The sequence below is a fragment of the Platalea leucorodia genome, assembly GCF_965183815.1.
Source record: "Platalea leucorodia genome assembly, chromosome: 10".
Classification (NCBI taxonomy): domain Eukaryota; kingdom Metazoa; phylum Chordata; class Aves; order Pelecaniformes; family Threskiornithidae; genus Platalea; species Platalea leucorodia.
Window position 1 is genome coordinate 20,893,728 of NC_138832.1, and position 13,480 is coordinate 20,907,207.

Here is a 13,480-nt window from a genome sequence, read left to right on the forward strand (position 1 = left end):
AAAAGACTACGCATGTAATATAGTGTATAATTAACCGTTTCTGGAGTTGTTACATTTTTACTCCTTTGTAGTTGTTAGTCGGATAATGAAAACACTTTTTCAGTTGTTGCCAGAGCAAATGCCTTATTATTGGATCCAAGAGACATTCTGCCACCCCAGTGTTTTGAGGTCTAAAAAACACTCACCTCAGAGGAATTTCATCTTTTAGTTATACAAGGCTCAGAATGTCTGTGTTCCGGCAAAGCTGCTATCTCTGGGAATTAACCACATGTTTATAAACCTGTGTTCCACTTCTTAATAGAAGAGCCAAAAGAAACTATAATGTATAGTTGCAAGGTCTGCAAACTAGTTTGTTTGTATGTGGCAATAAGATTTAAATGTCATTAATGAAGTTAATTAACATTATTATTTATCGTGAATCTGAAGATTTAAAAAACAGAACAGTGTTTCATAAGATCTTTTGGGAATAGTATGACCAATATATCTGCAATCAGGTATCATTTCCTGACTCCGTCGGTGCTTTCTGGAAAGACAGTGTAATATAATGTTTATAATGGCTTGTTGGATTATATTCACACTTAAATCACTTAAACTCTCTTTGCCTCCGCTTACTTATGTCGAAAAAGAAAAACAATGTTTTTAGAGAGGTTCTGATTTGTTTCCAAATTTTTTGAGTGAAGGAAGTTGCTATATAGTAGAAGAAATGTTACTTTGACTGGGTGGGGTTTGTTCGTAGGAAACCTTATTTCTTCTATTTCATGGGAGAGCTGACAGAGATTAGTTTTCAAATGAATACCAGATAATGTTCTGCAACAACATCATGTCATCATGATATTTTTATGATAATTATGTCTTGGAGTAATGAATAACTGCAGATAAGGAAGAAGATTGCTGAAGGCTGCTCACATTTGCATGGGCAAAGCTAAAATACATGTTTAATTGTATTCATTCTCAAACTTCTTGTAAGCAAATATTACCTTCCGTAGGTAAACATGCTTGATTTTTTTATCCAATTGTAAATTAAAATTCCTATTTTTACTATTCACACAGTTAATAAAATTCTCCTCTTCCTGTGTCTACAGCCCATTATAAAAATATATCCACTAGAGCTGCTGCTGAGTGAACTGGCACTGAGTGGCACAAGCGCTGCTGGTTTGGGAGTGGGTGCAGCCTGAAATGGGAGGCTAGGGTGGACTCGTGCTTGTGCATGTTGGTTAATTCTCCTTCTGCAAGCTCTGGAAAGAGAATTCTGTCTTACAGTGTTAAGAGCAAAAAGGGAGGCAAAGTTGTGCTGTCATTGCAAAAAATGATGTATAGTATGTCAGAGGATATGAGTGTACTCCATTCCCCTTTCTCTGAGACTCATTCTGTTCTTAGCTGCATAATAAATCTAGAGCAGCTTCATAGGAAGTAAGACCACTTAATAAAGATAGGAAAGGTTTTACAATTTATATTTATACTAAATTACAATTTTTGTATCTTGAAATTTGGTGTTTCTGTCAGTTCGTCACCTGTCTTATCTCTGAACTTTGGTGCCTTCACGCAAATAGGATACTGTATGGTTTTGTTACTGTATGTTTTGATTAATGTTTTGATACTGTATGTTTTGATTAATGTTACAGGAAATATTTCTGAATACTGTTTGACAAGCTACAACTGGTTAGGATATCAAAGAAGTGAAAGCTGGTAATGTCTAAAGTTGCTTTGCTAAAACTCAGATATAAATTTACTCAAAACTGAAGAATAGGTGACAAAGACTGTAACTTTTTTATTCCAAATACAGTAGGGAAAGCCTACCCTGTTGAACTTCTGACAAGAACCATATTTTTCACAAGCATCTTCTAAAAGTTTTACACCCATGGATGTTTATATGCAGTCTGAATTTGCTTGTCTAAATTCTCATGCAAAAAATTGGTGCACTTTATTTCCATAGCTGTTGACAAATTTTTGGGCTTGCTGTTGTATCTATAGAATGCTAAAATAATTGGTTGTGATCAGACTGTACAAATTGAAGTGTTTGCGCATCTGGAACAATCAATGCATGAAAAATATTAAGATGAAATTAGTGAAGGTAACATTTTTAAGAGGACTTAGATATTTAGAATTATAAAAAGGAAAGATAGTAGAGTTTTTGGTAGGTGGCCTTCATTATTCTGTGTTCCCATGTGTTTAGGATTTCATTTGAAGGGGATAAAGGGTCCTAGAGCCTGCCTGTACAAGCAGAAGCAAGTAAGAGTGCCAAAGATTTAATGCATTTCTCTAAATTTTAAAGCATCTAATAGAGCTGTTGTTCTGGATTGCCAGAAAGGGCAAGAATTTGCCCCTTTGGCAGTGTCTTTAATGAGAGAGACTCCTCTTGTGTACCTTACCTGACCGGAAGGTGGTATAGTGCACCGTTGAGTCAACACGACTGTTCTGGCTTGTTTTTTAAATATTTGCAGGGAGTTCACAGATGATTAGCTGACAACCAAGAACGAGACTCTAGAAATTTATTGTTTAAGAGAATCCTAAGCTTTTGACTCACACACAAGAACAAGGTTTTAAAAGAATAACAGAGGGGCACTGAGTTCATGAGTCAATATATTGCGCTGGAATGCAGTCAGCTGTAGTCATGGAACAACAGTAGCGCGCTCCAGAAGTTGACTGCTTTCTGTGACTTTGTAAAATATTTCAGAATTTTCAAGAGCAATTGAATCTAGAAGCAGAATTTCTTTAAAAAAAAAAAAAATAAGAAGAAGTGTCTCTCTTTTATTAAATAAAAACTGCACATTTTCACCAAGGCAGCTCTTGTGTAATAATATATGTATCTACATGTGGCCCATCTCCACTAGCCGTATAGCATAGAGATAAAGCCATGAGAAAGGTGCTCCAGAGAAGGGAAATAACAACAGCTATTACAGGTTATATTGCTTCACAACTGGACAGAGCTGAATAAGTATGCAGCTCGCTCCCAAGACAGTCTAGAAGTCCCTTCAGCAGAGAATTTGAAATACCTACATTTTTGTTGCCAGTCCAGTGATGTGGGTTTGATATGGAGCCACACTCAAACTGTTCACAAGTCATGTGTGGCTCAAGAGCTACATATATGTTGGTATTAATGTCTTACAAACACAGACCTACAACGCTCATGACTATAGTGGATTATTTGTTGTTGTTGTTAATCCTTTTAGGGGCAAATCCTGCCCAGTCATTTGCTAGTTAAAGGTCCGTAGTACACAGTCTAGTGTTAGTGATGCATATACTCCTAGAAAATAATTTTATAAAAGATGGGAAAAAAGTTCTGAATTGTGAAAATATGTTAACAATATGCAAGAATGCCATTGTAAGCTTTCTGGGACAGTTTTTATTCAGGCAAAGCGGAGGCTGAATGATTTTCTAATCTTGTGTAGACAATAAATATGAATAGCTAAAAGATCAACTAAAATCAATATAAACTAAACTGTAAACTAAACTACGATCAATATAAATAAGTAAACTAAACAGGTAAAGAATCTTGATTTCTAATTTCCTTTTAGATACTATGCAAATATGGACAAACCTAATTTTGAGAGGGTATGCATGTGTCCTGTTAGGGAGATCCCATCTCATCTACTCTGGACGTATAAAGAACATGGCACTTACACCTTATGAAGTGAACTTAATTCACAAAGATGCTCAGACATGCTGATAGGATCAGTCCTTCCAAGATCTTTAAATGCATTTTATTACCAATTACTTTTCCAGCAGTCCATCAGCTGTATGAAAGCACTATTTGCCTAACAGTTAACTGAATAAGTAATTTACTGTCAGTTGATAGAAAAGATTGGTACTTTAAATGCTGTATTTATCTTGCATTCAATCACTGGAATGAAAAATTTTATATACTGGGATGTTTATAATTGATAAATTACAAAATATCCGTATCTACTGTAACGGAAAATCTGGACTTTTGTTTTTGCAAAAAGAGGATACAAGTCCCTAATTACAATAATATAGCACTGTCCCTCTTCCATCCTGTTGGCAAGTAATGATCATTTCCATTTTCATACAAGTTAGTAACTTTAAAGATGTCATTTATCCTATTACAGAGGCAAACAGTGTTTACAATGAAAACCTCTAGGCTAAACTCAGTTGCAGATGTTTTTAGTTGTATTTTAATAGACTATTTTTTGTAATTAACTGTAAATAGTGCTGGTTTAGGTTAAGAAAATGTTATATATGTTTCTTGAAATACTTTTTCCTCTTTTCTTTGCTGAAGGTATCTCTTTGCTTGTAACTAAACTGTTAACACTGTATATTTTCAGTTTTGAAAACTAAAATAGTTTATAGATTTATTGATCATTAATTGAAATCACAACGAAAGGAAGAAGTGACCCTGATATTTTTTTTCTTGCCTGTCTTTTCTAGAAATTGAAAATAACATTAATCTGTGAAATTATTACATTTCTAGAGCGTAGGAATTCATCATTCTTGTTTTCTTTTACTTGCATGTCAATTTAACAGCAACAGTAGGACTAAATAAAGTCAATTTTTTGATATATGAGGCCTAACATTTATTGAATAGTCAGTCACAATTCTTTCTTCTACATCAGCTGAGATTCTGTATTTTATGATCTGCCATCTAAATGTTAACCAGGTGTGGTGGGTTGACCCTGGCTGGACGCCGAGTGCCCACCAAGCTGCTCTCTCACTCCCCTCCTCAGCTGGACAGGGGAGAGCAAATATAACAAAAGGCTTGTGCGTCGAGATAAGGACAGCTGAATGAAAGCAGAAGCAAAGGCTGCGAGCGGAAAAGCAAAAGGAAAACAAAAAAATATTTTAGTCTCTGCTTCCCATCAGCAGCAATGTCCAGCCACCCCCTGGGAAGCAGGGCCCCAGCACGCGCAGCGGTTGCTCCAGAAGACGAACGCCGTAAACAACGAATGCCCCTGGAGGCACCGCTGGGATTCGAACCCGGGATCTCCTGTAGCCCCCCACCTCCTCCTCCTTTCTCTTGGCTTTTATTGCTGAGCGGACGTCATCTGGTCTGGAATATCCCTTTTGGTCAGTCTGGGTCAGCTGTCCTGGCTGTGTCCCCGCCCAAGAGACAGCCTTGGTGCTGCACAAGGACCACTCAGCAGCAGCCAGAACACTGGTGTGTTATCAGCACCCTTCCAGCTATCAATACACGGCACAGCACTATGAGGGCTGCTGTGGGGAGAAGTAACTCAATCTCAGCCAGGCCCAATACGCCAGGTTTAGTAATGTTTCGTTTCCAAGATCAAATGTGATTGAGTGCTTTCAGTCTGAGTGGGCAGACTACCAGGAGGAAAAAGATACACGCACCGGATAATCCTAGATTGACTATTTTGCTTACAGTGATTTTGTTTCTATCAGTATGTACAGAATGGAATATCTGTTCACAAAGTAAGGTAGTCATAAATTCTAGGGGAATGTGTCTATGGCTAAAATACTTAAGAGTGTTTTAGTGAAGTTACTACACATCTGGATGAATAATACTTGTACCTACAATGTGCTGGAGTACTGCATAGAGCAAACAATGATTCATTCTCTTCTCATACACCTTTTCTTAAATAGGGTGATTCATATCAATACTTCCCTAGAGGAATGCACTGTATTTTTATTTGTTGCCGAAACCAGACTGCAAGACCCAACAGAAGATCTTTTCAGTTTCTCTTAAGACAGAGCTCTGTAGGAGTTTTTGTTGTTGTGAAATAGAATACACAAATGAAAGTTGACAAAATTTAAGTGCAGGTCTGATTTCGATTCTTAGCTGACAGAAATGCCATTTGCTTTTTTTCAGTAAAGACACACTACTGAATCAAGGATAACAGATTCTGTGAGTTAGGCTGGAGAGCATGAAAAAAACCAAGACCATCTTACAAGTGCAGGCTGGGATTTCAGGAACAGAAGCACTAAGAACCTTTTGTTTGTCTGTTACCGTCCTACTGCAGCTAAAGTAACAATCAAATTGCTCAATGCCTCATCACTAGTTGCTACAAGACAAAAATGCAGTGCACTCCAAGGGCTAGATGAGGCAGTGCGTCTGTGATTCCTTTCACTTTTAATCTAGAAATATGGTTTATAGGAAAAACATACCTTGTATTCAGTTCTGTATCTAGATTTGAACACCACCAGGTCCATAATCTCAGTCCATAGTCTACTTTTTTTCTTACGTTCATCATGCAGGCTTTTGGCAAGGTGTAATGCTCCTTTCAGTTATCTTTCCCAACTTGAGAGTAATTTTTGCTTTGAGCTCGTACTGATGATTCTGCCCAGTAAGCAAATCCTTCTTCTACAAATAATAAACTGTTGTTAACAAAAAAAAAAGCACAAGATCACTCTAAAAATGAGGAAGCAAAGCTTATTTTAAAATACTATTTTGCTGAATATGCACTTTGTGTCCTGTTTATACTCTCAACTTTTCCCTATGCAATTCTCTACATATAATCATGGTGTGATACTAACCTTGGAAAGATTTAAGTGTTATGGGAGAGGAATCAGGAACAGAGGACTGAAAGTGCATAATTAAAAGAAGAATTTTTTTCGCAAAAGAAGCCACTGTGATATCTGGTCAAAATAATAAATACGTATTTGTCAAGCAAGGCTAGCCTTCAGTTTCACAGAGTTGATGGCCAGAAGATTCTCTGTTGGTGTAGCAGCAGAGATTGAGCAAGACCTTCTACTTTGTAAGTACTGGAGTTGTAAGGCACAAGCAAACAGTTTAATTTCTATAGCAGGAATTTGGAGATAGGATGTCAAAATTTTTATGCTATTCCATGACAAAAAAGAGATTGGGAACGTGGGGGCAGGAGCTGACGGGCAGGGACATTAACATTTATTGGCACAAGCTAGCAGTAAATAAGTTTAGCTGTAACATTAGGCTGCCCCTTAACTGGTACATATCACAGCTTGGCTTTTCTTAAAAAAGCAGTTGGTAGTCTCAGTGGAGAAGCCTAATACTGGGTGGATTTAAAGCCTTGGTCTGCCTTCTTGCCTACAGAAATATTTCCTCCGAAGGACCTTAGGGTATATTAGAAAGGTGACCTGAGAAGCTAACATGGTTCTTATGCTTGCCATGCCTGATCTGTGAGTAAAGAGAGGGTCTCAAGGATGTTTACATGGTGCTATGCAGTGCAGAGAGAGCTCAGGCCCTGAAAGCAGTATAGCTACATTAACAGAGTGCGCTGCTCAGACTTACTAGGTCAACAGCCTTTGCAAAGTAGCTACACAGCTTTGCCCAACATTGTGCTGTGTAAACATTCCCTATAACCTCCAGTTCAAGTATGGCATAGGTAGTGGCAGATATTTCTGCAGTGCTCTACATTGTACTGTGGGCAAATCTTTGGTTTCAGAAAATCTTAATTAAGTATTAATATGTTGTTATTAGATAAAAACCCATGATAGTTCCATTGTAAACTGCCCAGCATTCCTGAGTTGCTGTTATCATGGATGAATTGAGTCATCTTAAACAAGGGTAGGGTTCTATTTGGTAGAGTAAATTGCCTAGCTGAATTCCCTGACACCCCAGCTAGACTGCTTTCGGCACCTGAACTAACCCTATAAGACAGGTCTGAGTATTTCCATGATATATTTCAACCTGCAGGTCAGAGATACCCTGTGCTTTTGACACCACTCTGATTTTTTTAAACTACATGCCTTGTAACTGAGCAAAATAGGATAATGAAACATATAGAAAATATTCTGATTAACTTATGCATGTTCATGTTAAGCTTTTTCTAAGATTTTTTTGTTGAATTCTGTTACCCTGAATGACTTCCTGCACTCTGTCTTCAGTAGCTAGAATTGCTTTTTGAAAACTAATATGGCATTTAGGAAGTTCTCTAATCAGCCACCTAGCATTCAAGTGCAATGTACTGACTTATGCAGGATCCCAGCTGCTAACTGATGTGCAATAGTTATGGCTAAATGAAAGTCTGTCTTGGAAATCTATCTTTGTGATATGCAAGAGAAAGTATGTGTAATGTTTCCCTCTCTTAGGGTAATAATCCTACTATGTTGAAAACTGTACCAGGCAAATTAATAGAAACAACTTAAAGAGTGGAGTAAGTTCACACAGTAATAGGTATTATATATACAGGAACAGTCAACTCAACTTTTGTCATAAATCTGTTAGAATCTTTAAAGGACTCACTGAGCAGGTGAATGAGAAAAAAAAAACCAAAAGTTGATACAGTCTACTTTTATTTGTAGAAGCCAATTAAAAAAATCACACGTGTCAAAGGCTCCCGTAGAAGTTAAACTGTCAGAGGTTAAGAGGGAAGATCCTCACTTGGGTAAGTGGTTAAAGGACAGAGGAAGAATCAACAAGCAGTTTTCACAGTGGGTTTTGTAGCTGTAAGAGTATGTAGCTCAGTGCAGTCTAGCCACTCAGGCTATTTATTCAGTTTTTTGAGTAGTTTTCACATATTTGTGAAAGACAAGGCCTTTCTGAGATTTCAGTTTCTCGGACTGGGGGGAATTAGACTAGAATTTGGGAAAGAAGTACTACTCAGACTTTCCATCCTTAGATCCACAGAGGAAAACTGGCTCAAGCTGTTGCAGTAATAGTAATTAAAGTATAATAAATGAGAGAACTTCAGTTAATCCTATTTTTTTTTCTTTGTTTCTAATGTTTCATGTTTATGAAGCACATTAAGTCAGGCCAATGTAATAGGAGATTCAAAAATTCAGCAACAGAAAAGCAACTGAGAATCAAATTTTAGCCTTACTATAACTGTGATTTAAGAACGTACATAAACATGACTATAATTTTTAGTTGTGGATTGAATCAGTGTACTAGACTACTTTTTCACAGAAACAGGATGAAGAATTGCAAGCACAGGAGGAGAATGTATCTTCTTTATTTGTACTACTATGGTAAAAGTCTCAATGAATAGTGTATAGTATAATAGCAAAAGAATACAAATTAGTAATACTTTTATTAAACAGTATTTGAGATCAAAAGAAAGCTGTAGATTTTTAAGACCAACATTCCATTAAAAATAGCTGATACAGGTTTCTATTACTGTTTCCAAAATAAAAATGATAGTGATTACACGTTTATTGATTGATTTGGAATCCCACTTCCACAATAGGAGAAATTTTGACTAACTAAATTCCTAAATTTACTGCAAGGATTCAAAAAAAGACTCTAGTAATATTCAGTTGCCTTAGGGCTTCAGAAAATGTCTCAAAATAGAGGAGATAATCCATGGAGATAGGGGCATTGGTAAGCAGCCAGCTCCAGTACCAACACAAGTGAGTACAAATAAACAAACGACAGAAGCAGTAAGAGGCAAGCTGGCTTATGCTGGTGCCGTACAACTGGACTACAGAAGCATGACATAAATGAAATTTTTAGAAACTCCAAAAAGCTGGCTGTCTAACCAATGTATGTTCTCTCTCCTCGGTTTTCCAACATCTTTTCACAGTTCTACTCATTAAAGTAAAAATAATGGGATGTATAGGATGGCGCATGATTAAAGTATCATTGGCGTTCATATAGTGGTATTCTTTACTGAATGGCCTCCTGAGGCTTTTGCTGTTTCAAAAGTCTGTTTAGGAAACAAAACCATCCTGATTTAAATTTTTAGTCTTTCCTGGATACTGTGAGTTACATCTGCAATTGTGTGAATCGGTCTAGTTCTCTGGATTTTTTTTAAGAATTTTACTCTCCTCAGTATGAACACAGCGCATCTTTGGGAGAGAAATCTAGATACCTGTAAGCCTGCTAGAGCTAAATGAATAGTCCCCCGTGTGTTTTGACATACCCTTTTCTGAAGCATAATATGTGGCATATCAGTAGTAACACTGATGGATTACTTTTCAAAGCATTTTAACAATTTTCATCTTCCATTTTATAGTTTTGTGATCACATTTTCTAACGTTAAAAACTAGATAGTTTTTGCAGGTCATCAATTTATTTCTACTCATTCATACTTAATATTCAGTCTTCAAGTATTGGTTTTGCTTGCGTGATCTGAAAGCGACATTGAAATTAATCTGATCTGAAAAGGAAAAAAAACCATTTCTCCAACATTTGCTTAAGTATCTTCAGGAGCATTACTAAGCCAAATGGGTGCGATTAAGCCATTTCCTACTGTACAAGACAATCCATGCAGTACTAATTTACAGCCAAAATACTACTTTACATTTATTGAATATTTTACAGAAAAAAGAAATCTTTCAAATGTACAAAATGCTACAAAAGCTGTTTTCACTGATAAGAAGGCCGAGAGAAACACCCGAAGTGCATGTTGCTAGATATTTGTGCGTTCCTTCCTGTACCACAGGTAGAGTTAGGGTATCCCTGGCCGCAGGGCAATATAGCATTTGGTGATCAGCCATTCTCATCCTACAGCTTGATGTGCGCTCATTAAAAACGATTCAAATTCATTACTTTGCGGCCATTCTTTTCAGACTCCAGCCAGCTGTTCGGTGCGGTAGCGTGTCTGCCTGTGGGAGAGGTGAAGCCGGGTGGGGGAAGAGGGAGTTACGTGATTTCCCTTTAACTTTGGCATGGTAAACAGAGCTTGGTTCTGCATACTGATTTCAGCAGGCAGCCAATGTCAACACTGACATTTTCAATCTCTTTCTTTTATGTGACATTAGTGGAAAGTGACCTGTTGTGTTTGTGGAAGCTCTGGAATCCCGCAGGAGAAGGATCACTCAGCACCATGGCAGTCTGCCAAGTACAACTTGTTCTGAAACACAGTGGTGCTGAGAAGTTGCATTATCAACTGAAACGCAACGTCGGCTTAGCAGGAGATAGGTTAGGCTGTTGATTAGCTGAGTTGTTATGACCAGCTTACCCTCCAGGGTACATTGCACCTCTGCTGCCTGGCTCTTCCCTTTTTCTTTTCCTTTCTATTTATATGTCCTCTTGTACTCTTCTTGGAGGCGGCCACTACAGAGTTCAAAATTGCGCCCTGTTCTACCTCTGTACCGTGTTCAGCATCTATTGTGTACCCTGGGAATGGAGGGCCTTCGTTTATGAGGAATAGTTTCTTAAACTGCTAAATTGTTCAGAAGTCATATGTTTTGTTCCAGTGATAACAAATGCTAAAAGTGTAAGATACTAACTTAAGTTTTAATTTTATTTCTGGTATCCTATTTCTTTGGCCCGTTTTATGAAGGTAGAAGACCTAATATCATCTCATACTCTAATAAGAATATGGTAATAAATCTATCTAATCAATCGAGAATAATAAAATAGTTTAGCCAGTAGGAAAGGGAAGTAGCTTAAATAAGTGTATTGCAGATGGAAAAGACATATTGTGTGCTAAAAATGCAAATGTGTTTGTATTGTTCCAAGAATTCCTGATTAACAAGAACAAACTGAGAGCAGACTAGGATTTACATCAGGAGGTCTGAACTTGAGGACTGGTAAGAAAGGAGGTACTTCAACCCACAAAAAAAAAGTGCTTACTACAGAAAGACGATGTAAAACAAATTGTCAGGCAGATCAGAGTCATCTGATCTTTGTCCAAAGCTCCTAACATCTAAAACTTCTCATGGGCTTACTTTTATCCTCAGTCCTCACATCTGTGACTATACTTTGTAGAAAAAAAATGGACTGTGTATGCAGAACATAGACTTTTATCACAGGGTGTGCAGTGAGACTCTTGAACCCAATGCTTCCCTGCCGCATGGGAACCACAGAAACTGGTGCAAATGTGGCAAAGTGTAAATCCTCTCTGGGAATCTGAGCTATATAGAGCTTGGCAGGCTTCACTGGCAGCAGGGTGGAGCTTACCCTGCTTTCCCCTGTTCCCGCTGGGAAGAGTTTGTGACATACAAAACCCACTGAGGGGCCCTCATCGTCCGCGGCAGTCTCTGGTGCTGCAAGACCAGGGCTCCAGTGAGCTGGAGACATAGAAGGGGAAGATGGCAGCTGTGGCAGAGGGCAGCGGGAAAGAGTTGAGTATATGTTGGTATGGTGTCTACGTGTAAAATAAATGAGTAAATACACTAGAATACGTTGGGTAAGGTAAGCAGATGGCTAAAAAATCTGGAGTTGAACAAATCTGTATTAAAAGTCAATATAAAATAAAAGTACTGAACACGTGGAGTAGCCTTTCAGAGGAAACAGAGTAAGTATTTGTGTAATATGCAAATAAATGTGGTTTATACACATTTACGCATAATATAACCTTCAGGGCCCAGACAGAAGAGAAGAAAGTCCTAATCTGAAAAGAATGAGGCAGGTTTGTATGCCATTTTAAGGAAGAACCGATCGCCTCAGAATTGTTTGAAACAATTTTTACAGATTTTGGTTGAATGTCTGACTTAAAGCTTACGGAAATTCACACGAGTTTTTTCACTGACCAAGCTAAGCATCATATAGTACTGTTTGTTCACATTGGTGGCAAATACTAGATTGAGAGCTATAGGTTTCAGTTTAAAAACATATGGAACACTGAAATAGTAAAAATGTTACACTTTATTATTTTTGACCTACTGTGCAGATTTTAACAGGCCACAGAAAGTCTGCAGAACCTGCAGCACTGAAGACTATTTTGTAAGGCACATTGTAAATGGGTTGAACTTTGATTTTTCAGGGGACCTGTGGCTAGATATTACTTGTTAAAATCTCAAGCAAAGACATTGTATTCATCTGGGATTGTAAGGGTATCTTCATTTTGTAGCTTTAAAATGTTGGCCTAATGTGCCCTGCTGAAAACTGAAAGCGGTGAACACATCTTGTGCAAGTGCTTTGTTCCACACCTATCATAAATCTTATAACAACAATGCTGTGATTTTGTATGTGTAAACACAATGGCAAATGCAATAATAATAAAGAACCACTTCAATTTAAAATTTTAAAGAATACATTATGAAATGCAGTGTGGACTAAATGAGAATATAAATTATAATATACATCAGAATTAATTTTTATTTTCAAAATAGTGATTAAAATCAAACAATAAAGTACCAAACTAAATCTAGCAATCACGAATCCATTGTGTTTGCAAAAAGTGAGCTGACTCTGACAAAGTTTCAATGTAGAATGGATTGTACAGACAACATTGAATTCTTTAATTTCATTTAGTTTCATTTGCCAGTGTTGTGGATTTAGTTCATTAATTGTAGTCTTCTTAAATCATTGGAATGAGAATTTCTCTCAATCTTCCATAAAGTGTAATGCACTCCACTTTGGGGTGTTGAGGGAATGTCTGCATAGCTCAAACACACGTACCCAGGATAACGTGCACAGAATCAGACCGGCCGAGGGGTTTCGGGAAAATGAAGTTTGAGCGAAAGGAGCACTTCATCGGGTCTGATTCTGCAGTCACACCCAGCATGGAATGTCCCTTGAAGTCATGCACATTTTTATGAGATTTCTTGCCCTACTTTTGCAGACTCCAGAGACCTAGAGAAGCATCCAAACTTGCATGTGTTTGGATGAACTAAACGGTTTAATTCCTTAAGAACTCAAACTAGAGGAACAGGTTGTTTCTGAATTATGGGAAGCTTAGCTCTAAATTCAAATGCTTAT